At 41.7% G+C, this 12,063-nt stretch overlaps 1 protein-coding gene across 3 annotated transcripts in view; it reads left to right on the forward strand.

Annotated features, from left to right (window-relative positions):
- The window catches only part of HPRT1 (hypoxanthine phosphoribosyltransferase 1), a 58,413-nt gene that overhangs the window by 17,463 nt on the left and 28,887 nt on the right, over positions 1–12,063 (forward strand). The gene's annotated exons all lie outside the window — the stretch shown is intronic.

Below are 12,063 nucleotides of genomic sequence, written 5' to 3' on the forward strand. Positions count from 1 at the left end.
CTGCTTTCATCCAAAGAGTGAAATGAGCGTAACGGTTTTTGAGGGATTGGTTAGCCAGCAGCGAACGTAAACCGGCTGTTTGAAACCTTTTGAGTAATATGGACTGTATGTGAACATTGATGCCTTGGTGTGAGTTAGAAGGGACCCCAACTGTGTCTATTGTGTTGAAGATGCTAAGAATAGCATGCACTCTACTTGTGCATTAGAAATTAACTTTGGTACAAGCAGCATGTCAGATTTTTCATGCTATTTATTGCCAGTGGCTTTAGCCACCAGCAACAATCGCAATGTTCTCTGGCAGCTGTCCACATAGACTACAAGACATACAAGTGAAGGTTGAAGACTGCAGTCTGATATGGCCGAAGATGGATAGAGAATGCGGACACAATACAAGAGCTGCTCAGATTGCGGACATCATAGAATAGTTGGACAAATCAAAACACTAGCTATGGTGCTAAATTGATTAAATAAATGCATGAGCTTGGGAGGGTGGCGCGAAATCCTTAAAAACCCTCAAAACACACTGTAGATGAATGCTGCTCCTATGAAGAGGTCCTGAATAGTCTATTACACATATAGAAATATGGACAGGAGAGGGCGCCAACGTCTAAGTGTAGATTATTATATCCAAAGATGGAATTAAAAAGCACTCGCTGCATAGAGACGGTTGAATGTCACTTCACAACAGCCAGAGTGAGACTATATGTGGAGCTGTCCGATTTGCATAGAGCATCAGGGATGGGGCTGGAGATGGCAGAGCAGTGCCGGAAGCTGCCAGTGTGCGGCAGGCGCTGGGAGCCAGGCTGTAACGCAAGCTGAGACATTTTACATAGTGATGTCACAGCTGGACAGTGCCAAGCTCAGCCGAAAGTGTGGTCAGCCAAAGCATCCCAGAAGTTCTACAGTGAATTGCGGCTCGGCCTGCATTCCCACCTGGCTCAGCAGCAGCTTCCTGATGTGGCCCTGCCATCTTCAGCCACATCCCTGCCAATCTGACATCTCCACAGATTGTCCCGTACCAGCTGTTGTGACCTGCTATTCAACCCTCTCTATGAAGTGAGTGCATTGTAACATTTAATTTTGGAATCTGCACTTAGATGTTGGCGCCCTCCCCTGTTTATATATCCAAGAATGGTTTGAAACTGTGGACATGATACAGAAAACTGTTGGAGACTGACAGGTTGTGCATGTGCTTCAGGAAGGAGACTGTTAGGCTAGGTTCACATCACGATTTTAACATCCGATAAACGGACCGTTAAATCGGATGGAATCGTATCTGACAAAATCGTATGAAAATCGGACAGTCATCCGATTTAGATTGACCACAATATAAAAAAAAATCGGACACGATTTTAATACAATTTCAAATCAGGACCAAAAAACGTGGTCAAACACGTTTTTTGATGCGATTTTAAATCGTATCAAATCGTATGCGGATCAAATCGGATGCACTTGGGGACCTAAATTAATGAATGGAAGTGAATGGATACGTTTTGCCATACAGATTTGGACGATTTAAAACCGAAAATCGTGAGAACAAGTAGGATGATAAAATCGTGGTGTGAATGCACCCTAAGACTGAAGACATGTTGCATAAGACTTGTACATTTTTGTTATAACAGGGCAATAGGGAAACACAGCTTAGTGTCTGTAGGGGCCCTGAGGGCTGCACAAAGAGTGCCAAAGGGCCGCAGGTTGGGCATCAGGGAAGTAGGGTATGGAATGTACATAACTGCTGAAGTGTAGGGCCAGTAAACCTTTTGTTTTCAGTTCTGTGGAAGATTTAGAAACTGTCAGTTATTTACTGTGTTCCATGAGATTTTCCTTTTAGTATCTGACAGTGTTGCTCTTGGAGATTTTGCTCTCTACTGTTGTCACCAAGATAATAAGTGAGATGAAATCTCTCCAAGGGCCCGTCACACTATTGCACTGCATTGGCATTTGCACTGCTTCTGGGACAGACCAGAGTTTTTCAGTGTGCATGACCTGACCAGTCGGAATCACTCTGGTGTGTCCCGGATGCCCTGCAGGGAGAAGAGTGAAGATTTAAAATCCCTGGACTGTCTGCGTGGGAACTGACAGCTCAGCATTCCCAGAGGTAAGTACAGAGGGGTCCGGGGAGGGTGTACAGTGTTCACCTTTTTTTGGGAAAAAGGTGAACTAATACTTTAAATGAAGTTGCTTATGCCCAGGGCAATTATTTAAAGCAAGCCTGTTTATAATTGCCAGTGAGGTCCACAAACTCTCTCCCCACAGTAAACTTTTACAAGAAAAAGTACTGCCTAAGACCCCTTTCACACTGAGGCAGTTTTCAGGCATTTTAGCGCTGGAAATTGCCTCCCATTCCTTGCAATGTGTGCTTTCACACTTGGACGCTGAGCTTGCAGGACTTTGGAAAAAGTCGTGCAGGCAGCATCTTTTGGGCGGGTCTTTTAAAATGAATGGGCAGCTCGTCAAAAGCCTTAAAAGCTCTTTGAAAGTGCCGCAAAATTTAGATTTTTTTTTCTTAAAGGAGTTCTCTGACCTAAAACTTTTAACCCGCGCTGTGCCCGGGCTGTAAAAAAATAGAAAATAAACTGTCACTTACCTGCCTACGATCCCCCGTTGTTCCGATATCGCCGTCCCGTTCTCCGGTCCCGGGCCCCTTCCGCTTCCTGTGTGTCGGTGACTCATAGTGCGCTCAGCCTATCAGCGGCCGCAGCAATGTCCCGTCGCGGCCACTGATAGGCTGAGCGCACTATGAGTCACCGACACACAGGAAGCGGAAGAGACCGGGACCGGAGATTGGGACGGCGATATCGGAACAACGGGGGATCGTAGGCAGGTAAGTGACAGTTTATTTTCTATTTTTTTACAGCGCGGGTTAAAAGTTTTAGGTCAGAGAACTCCTTTAAGGCCCCATTGTCACATGACCTTTAAAAAAAAAAATGTCCCAAAAAGCACCGCAAAAACGACCGGTGCTTTAACGCTGTTTTAGCGGCGCTGCAGTGTAAAAGCGGTCTAAATGAGGTGTACATCTTGCATTGATTTTCCCTGACTTCATGACTAAGCATTGGGAGTGCCTTGTTGCCAGTATTTTTCTCCTGTTGAACAGATCCCCTACTGACTCTGAGCTGAATGGGACACATGTCTGTTTTGTGGCATCTGTGCCCATTCACTTTTTGTCTGCATTTTGATAATGAACTGTTGCGTATCCATGATGACTCTAGGGGCTGCAGTATGTGAACAGACTTGTGTCCTGGAGGGACTCCAAGATGGGCGAAAGAAAATGGACACAAGTATGTTTTAGGGGTGAAACTAACCGATATTGATTATGAAAATGGTTGTCAACTATTTTCATAATCAATCAGTTGGTCAGTCGATGAGTTGACCTGCATACAGAATGCATGATTTGTTTACATATTGGAAAACAAAATGTAGCACACATACAGCTCAGTACACTGTCCATACATGTCAGTTTACACAGTGCAATACATATATAGCTCGGTACACCGTCCATAAATGCAACCAAGTGCCTCAAAACCTGTAAATGTGTGAGAAGCAATGCCTCATGGGACATGTAGTCCTGGGCAGAAGGAAGTGACTGATTGTAAAGTCAGAAGATTTTTGCCTTGCTACAGGAGCACTCCATACTATACCTGGCAGCTTGCTCTAGGAGCACTCTGATGGCAGTAGTGCAAAATTGCAGTGGGGGACCCCAGAAGAGGAGGATCAGGGCTGCATTGTGTAAAACCATTGCTCAGAGCAGGTAAGTATGACACGTTTGTGGTTTTACCCCCTTAATGACCAGGCAATTTGTTTTGTGATATGGCACTGCGTTATCTAAACTGACAATTGCGCAGTCGTGCAATTCTGTACCCAAATAAAATGTATGTCTTTTTTTTCCCCACAAATAGAGCTTTCTTTTGATGGTATTTGATCACCTCTGCCGTTATTTTTTTGCGCTATAAACAAAAAAAGACTGACAATTTAGAATTGTTTTATTTATTTATTTTGTAAAAAAAACAAAAAAAAATTCTTTCTTAGGCCAATATGTATATTCTGCTACATGTTTTTTGGTAAAAAAAAAATGAATAAAAATAATTCCAATAAGCATGTATTGTAAAGTTAAGTGATTTATATCCATGCAAAAAAAGATTTCTATTCCCCTCCACCCTTCATATAGCTTCCTGCCCGTCTCCTAGTTAAAATATCCTGTATATCCGACTTCTAGGTTTATTATTATATATAATATTACTTTCACTGTTTCACAGTATACATTACCCCTTATAGTAGTCATTATCTGCTGTTTTTGTACTATAAAGGGCTAATTTTGGATTTTTTAATACCATCATGACAGATGACCGGTAATAAAAACAAAACAAAGAAACCTTGCTACTAAATGTCTTATGCCGGCCAAACAGGTATCGATTTTTGGATGGGAGTATTCATACCTAAATTCTATGTTACATTCGGTTAATGTTGTTCGAAAACTTCACTTGCTTTTAACATTACATTTTAAAATGAATGTCGTTTCTGAACAAAAAACAAATACTGTCCGAAAATTAGTTTATTCTGCCTTTTGGAATTTTCCTATTATTGCGGTTGAAAACAAAGGAAGTTTTGACCCTACTAACAATTAGAAAATCGAGCACACATTCTTGAAACACAAATTTTCCAAGGAAAAATCTGTCTGAAAATCCGAAAAACAGCATTTTTAGGTATCTTTACTTTAAAATGTTAAAAAAAAAGATCTCTTCTGTTTGTTATTCTTAGATATTTTGTTACTTAACCATATAGCTGTTTATTTATATTTAACATAAATACTGCATATAGATATTCAAGAAACAAATATTTTTTTTAAACTTTACATATTAGCTAAATTATACACCAAATGTTTTTAAAGGTTTTTTTTATCCGATTAATCAAAAGAGTAATCAGCTAAACGATTATGAAAATAATTATTCGTTGCAGCCCTAGCTATGTTTACATTTGCCTGCCCTAAGACCTGCATGGAGCTTCTGATCAGATCTACCAGAAAAACTGACTGGTGAACCTGATCTGAAAGCCCATGTTAAAGGACCCTTAGAAATGTCAATCCTGCTCCTAATTTTTTACCACTGCGGTAGAAACTATTTGAAAAAATGGAAAGAATTTTTTTTAAATTAAAAATGTCAAGTGTATGGTCAGCTTAAAGTGAAACTAAACTGTATCCAACCACCACAAACAGAAAACACAATTATTTTTTTAACCACTTAAGCCCCGGACCAAAATGCTGCCTAAAGACCCAAGGTGTTTTTACAGTTCGGGACTGCGTCGCTTTAACAGACAATTGCGCGGTCATGCGACGTGGCCCCCAAACAAAATTGGCGTCCTTTTTTTCCCCACAAATAGAGCTTTCTTTTGGTGGTATTTGATCACCTCTGCGGTTTTTATTTTTTGTGCTATAAACAAAAATAAAGCGACAATTTTGAAAAAAATGCAATATTTTTTTACTTTTTGTTATAATAAATATCCCCCAAAAACATATATAAAAACATTTTTTTTCCCTCAGTTTAGGCCGATACGTATTCTTCGACCTATTTTTAGTAAAAAAAAATCGCAATAAGCGTTTATCGATTGGTTTGCGCAAAATTTATAGCGTTTACAAAATAGGGGATAGTTTTATTGCATTTTTATTAATAATTTTTTTTTTTTACTACTAATGGCGGCGATCAGCGATTTTTTTTTTTCGTGACTGCGACATTATGGCGGACACTTCGGACAATTTTGTCACATTTTTGGGACCATTGTCATTTTCACAGCAAAAAATGCATTTAAATTGCATTCTTTATTGTGAAAATTACAGATACAGTTTGGGAGTTAACCACAGGGGGCGCTGTAGGAGTTGGGGTTCACCTAGTGTGTGTTTACAACTGTAGGGGGGTGTGGCTGTAGGAATGACGTCATCGATCGAGTCTCCCCTATAATGGGGATGATACGATCGATGCGCCGCCACAGTGAAGCACGGGGAAGCCGTGTTTACATACGGCTCTCCCCGTTCTTCAGCTCCGGGGAGCGATCGCGACGGAGCGGCTATAAACAAATAGCCGCGCTGTCGTCCCGGATCGCTCCCCGAGCGAACCCGACCGCCGCATGTAGCGGAGGGGGTACCGATCGGACCCCCCACCCGCTAGAAGGCAAGGACGTACATGAACGCCCATGTGCCTGTACGTGCCATACTGTGGACGTACATTTAAATGCGGCGGTCGGGAAGTGGTTAATATTTAAAGCAAACCCTTCCATCCAGCCATCCATTTCTCCATGCTTTTTTTTTTTTTTGAGAATTCCCTTTTTACCGCCCCCGCTAGCATTTCTAGCCACGTCCATGTTAAGTAAGGGCAGATTTGTGTAGCATTTATTTCCTGGAATCCACCTGTCCTTAGCTCAGGCATGCAGACAGAAGGGTGTGCTTAGCTGAGAAGGCCCCTCCCCTCTCCAGGTGAAGGAATCAACTGAAGCCGATGCGCAGGTCCAGCGAGGCAGCTTCTCAGAGAGGCAGAACAGGGATCTACCAATTTAAACAAAGCAGATCCTCATTCTGACAGGGCAGTATAGAGTGATCAGGAACAGCGATCTCTCTGTACTCCCAGTCAGTCCACTCCCCCCACAGTTAGAAAGCACCTCCCTAGGACACGCTTAACCCCTTGATTGCCCCCTAGTGTTAACTGCTTATTGCATTTTTTTTTTTTTTTTTTACCAAAAATATGTAGAATAAATATTGGCTTAAACTGAGGAAAAAAATGTTTTCCAAAAAAAAAATTGGATATTTATTATAGCAAAAAGTAAAAAAAATATATATATTTTTTTCAAACTTGTCACTCCTTCTTTTGTTTATAGCGCAAGAAATAAAAACGGCAGAGGTAATCAAATATCGCCAAAAGAAAGCTCTATTTCATTTGGGTACAGTGTTGCATGACGGCGCAATTGTCATTCAAAGTGTGACAGCGCTGAAAAATGGCTTGAGCAGTAAGGGGGTGAAAGTGTCCTGTATTGAGGTGGTTACATTGTAACACAAATATATATTTGAAATCAAATCTTTATTATTTTTTGGCAATAACATAGTGTGGGCGAATTTCTGCCACTCACAGACTGTCGCACACCTCCAGCCTGTGTCTTAGAAAAAGTCAGTATCTTGCCCCCTATTGTGTTTCGTTGGTTAGTGGGCAGTCATAGCCACATGGGCCGCTCTGATGTGATAGGGAGGAAATTTTCAGCATTCATTCTCACTGAAAACTGAGCCAACGCTGCTCTGCAAAATCCTTAGCTGAATTGGGGTCATGGAGAGAGAGCGCAGCAGGATCAACCAGGTTCTCTGGAGAATACAGAAAATAAATCTGTGACTATCAACAGCTTGTAATACATCATAAAAAAACTATCAATAAATAATGTAGGTTTAGTGACACTTGAATGTTGATTGAGAGTAGTCGCCTTAAGGGCACTTTCTCACTGGGGTGGGAGGGGTAGCCATAAGTTTAGCTGCACTTTTTGGCCGCTAGCGGGGCACTTTTAACCCCTGCTATCGGCCGATGAAGGGGTTAATAGGGCCTGCAAACCTCTTTTGCAGGTGCTTCTTGATTTCAATGGGTAGGGGTGCTTTAGGAGCGCTTTGTACACTGCACCTAAAGCGCTCCAAAGATGCTGCTTGCAGGACTTTTTTTATCGCGTCACCGCTCCAGTGTGAAAGCAACTGGAGTAACAGGAGAGGTGATATTTTTACCGCTAAAACGCCTGTAAAGCGCCTCAGTGTGACCGTAGGCTAAGTGCAGCTCAAATTAAGCAATCAAAATTCTCTTTATAGAACTCGGATCACCAATGCAGAATGAAACCCTATTGTTATTTTCAGTTTCCAAACTAGCACTTTGCTCCTCATACTCAATAAATAAGACCAATTTTGTCATCTGCATGGACCCAGTATTTGTAATATCCTCCAGCGGTTTCTGTAGTCCTAATCTTCATTGTAGGTGTTTCATTGTAGGTATAGAAACCATTTTGAAGGTTGCATATTTCACAGGCTGTAGCAGTGCCCTTGAGAAAGTGTTTTTTTTTTTTTTTTTTTAAACGCACATTTGTTCAAACAAATTTAGAGGAATGAAGTTGGTGGCAGAACTGGCTAGCTCAGTGCAGAATATTTCAGATTGATGTTTGAAGATACTGCTGCTGGCAGCTGATTCTAAATAGACCTTTGTGTATATGTACACCGTACTTACTGTATGTTTGTACACAGTAGTTTTACATTGTTTTATTTTATTTAGACTGGATCAGAATTGATCACATTTGGGAGAATATATCACTTTCCCACTTATGTTTGTTAAAATGGTTGTAAAGTCAAAATGTGATAATTTTTTTTTGTTTTTTTTTTACCTTAGTACAGTGTTAGGCAACCTCAGCCCTCCAGCTGTTTTGAAACTACAAGTCCCATGAGACATTGCAAGACCCTGACAATCACAGGCATGACTCCTAGAGGCAGAGGCATGATGGGATTTGTAGTTTCACCACAGCTGGAGGGCCAAGGTTGCCTACCCCTGCGCATTCTCTGTATTATGTTAAACATTTAGTTCTCCGCTACCTGTCCTACCCCTACCCTAACCCTGAATGCTTACCTGACTCCTGTTACCACTTCAGGTCTGTCCTGGCTGCAGCCCCACTCTCCTTACACCAGACACTAAGAGCGGCAGGGGCCATAGGCTCCTACTGCTGTTGGTCAAACTCCTGTGAGGAGTGACTATGGTCACGATCTTGCCCAAGCCTGGACAGGCTCTAACGTGAGCTGACAGCGGGCTTTAGCCAAACAGGCAAGAAGTACAACCAAACAATCTTTTTTTTATTTGATACTCAATAAGGATTTTAGCTGGCCTTCTGTGTCTATGCATCACATTCCCTATTACTAGTTAAAAATGTAAAATAAATACAAACATGCTGGGTCTTTTTGGGTGCTACTAAGATGTTCTTCATGTACACAGTGTAACTCATTAAAAAAAAATCTTTTGCTTTATTCTATTAATCATCTATTCATTATATGTTTACAAATGATATGCAAGTTTCCCAAGGAAGCTTGTTTAGGCAGCCAATAGATGATTCCATTTTTATTCTTTCCACCATGGGTGGAAGGAAAGAAAATTGCTCAATTCCCCCATTATCACTGTCCTGAATACTTGCCATACGCTTTATGAACTCCGGGACTTGTATGCAAGATGGCACAGCTTTCAGTCTCTGGTTTGTAGTGAAGCAGAATCAGCAGAAATCAGTTTTCTATGTTCAACACATTTTCCTCTGCTGGGGTTTACACAGCACTTGTGTGGTGTTATTCCCCAAACACAGAGCTGTGTGTGTTTACAGTGTTGGGTGTGGTGATCCCAATATGACAGGATGTGTCTACACCAAAATATACCCAAATAGCCACATTTGGAAAACTGCTGGAGATATAGTGAAGAATAAAGCGGCTCAATTTATATTTCAGGAGGATGTAAACTGTTTTGTGGTACCCAGCAAGGATACAGAGCAGCTTGGGCATATTAATAATTTCTGGAGACCAACAAAACTCACTAGAAAGTTTGTTTCTGAGAAATGGTGCATTTGTTACCTTTATGCATAGCTGGTTTCTGGGCAGTTTGCAACTAAATTGCAGTTACCAACCTGACTTCATCAGTGTTCAATTCTCTACCATTTTGCAAAGGAGCAGGCAGTCTCATAATCTCATCACTGTGAGCTGTTGCAAATGACTGCCAGATGTCAGGCTAGTGCCCTCCACCATAAATCAACAAAGAGGGGTTTCCATTGCTTTTTATTTTTTGCTTGCAGTCTTGAGATTTTTCAGGTAAAGGTGATTCTAAAGGCAACGATTAATGTGAAGATTTTATTGCTGACTTGCTTACTGGGCACATGTACCCCCCTCCTGCCCAGGCGAAATTTCAGCTTCCAGCACTGCATCGCTTTAACTGACAATTGCGCGGTCGTGCAAAGTGGCTCCCAAACAAAATTTACTTCCTTTTTTCCCCACAAATAGAGCTTTCTTTTGGTGGTATTTCATCACCTCTGCAGGTTTTTTTTGCGCTATAAACAAAAAAAAGGGCGACAATTTTGAAAAAAAAAAACAATATTTTTTACTTGTTTCTATAATAAATATCCCAATTATTTTTTATTTTTTTCTCAGTTTAGGCTGATACGTATTCTTCTACATATTTTTGGTAAAAAAATTAAATAAAATCGCAATAAGCGACTGGTTTGCGCAAAAGGTATAGCGCCTACAAAATAGGGGACAGAATATATATATATATATATATATATATATATATATATATATATATATATATATATATATATATATATATATATATATATATATATATATATATATACATTTTTTTTACTAGTAATGGCCGCGATCTGCGATTTTTATTGGGACTGTGACATTATGGCGGACACTTTTGACACATTTTTGGCACCATTCACATTTATACAGGGATCAGTGCTATAAATATGCACTAATTACTGTATATGTGACTGGCAGGGAAGGGGTTAACACTAGGGGGCGAGGAAGGGGTTAAATGTGTACCCTGCATAGTGTTTCTAACTGTGGGGGAAGGGGACTGACTGGGGGAGGTGACCGATCTGTGTTCCTATGTACAAGGGTCACAGATCGGTCTCCTCTCTCCCTGACAGGACGTGGATCTGTGTGTTTACACACACAGATCCACGTCCTTGTCTGTGTACCCGCCGATCGCGGGTGCCTGGCAGACATCGTGGCCGTCAGGCACGCGCATCGGCATCTCAGTGATGCGGCGCTCGCGCGCCCCCCAGTGGCTGGAGGCCAGAGGCCGTATATAGACGGCCTCCCGGCAATTGGGATCCACATTGCGGCCATAGAAAGCCGTCAGGCCGGCAGCAAGTGGTTAAAATGCTTATTGTTTGGCTTTCTCTGGCTCCAGTACTTTCCATGCCACAATCCAGACTGAGAACACAGCAAGTCAAATCAGAACACTGGACCTGTATTATAGTTGTTGGTCAGAGGCTCAGAAAATCGTAATAATTTCATAAGCATGACAATCGGGCAAATAGAAGATCACCAAAGGCAAGCCCCACATTTTTCTCAGTATAGGTTCCCTTTACCCACTTTTGTATCATAGATTGTATTTTGAACTGCGTATTGTGAGCCCTTTATTTAGGCAGTGCCATTTAGCAATACCCCTGGATAAATGGCTGTCCGGTGGCCGATCCAAATGGTGATTGCTATCTACTGAGCTGTCATTGGACAGATGGGTACACAGAGACCCTGTACCAAGCGATCGCTTTGATTTGTCCCTCCCTTTCCCTTTACAATGGGGTAAGGGGAGAGATTGTGTAATTGTGAATGAGGATGGAATGAATGAATCTGCATTTCCATTCATTCTGTTTCCCTGACACACAGATCGTTAACCCTTTCTTAACCACCCCCACGTCCCACACATTCTGTCTCTGTGGCCTGTATATTAACCCTTTCACCTCCCTTAATGTACCTGGTGCACCATTCTTAAGCTCTGTGTTTAACCCCCTCAGTGCCAGCTAGGGATCGACCGATTCATCGGTAAGGCCGATTATCGGCGGCCAATATTTACTTTTTTTGAAGTATCGGTATTGGGCACAAACGTATCAGATATTACCGATTATTGCTTCAAGGGGTTTTGCCGTTCTTTAGAGTGGACGGTCGGCTTTATTGTAATGACAACCGATGCGGCTCGGCAGCTGCCTATCTGTTATTACAAGCAGTGGGAGGGGACATTTCCCCTCCCTCTCGCCCAGGCTCTCCCAAACAATGTCCGCCAGCTGGCCGAAGACCCGAGCGAAGCCGATGCTTTGTTTGGATCTCAGCGCTAGTAACCCGGAAGCAATCTTGCTGGCATCTTAAAGGCGCCAGTTTAAAAAAATGTAAATCATTCAAAAACGCAGATCTTTACATTTTGAATACTTTCAAGTGCAGAGGAGAGGTTTGGGGTCTTGTAGACTCCCAATCCTTTCATAAAGAGTGTCTGTCACTTCCTATTACTGTCACAAGGGATGTTTACATCC

Source organism: Rana temporaria, chromosome 9, assembly GCF_905171775.1.
Source record: "Rana temporaria chromosome 9, aRanTem1.1, whole genome shotgun sequence".
In the NCBI taxonomy this organism is placed as follows: Eukaryota; Metazoa; Chordata; class Amphibia; order Anura; family Ranidae; genus Rana; species Rana temporaria.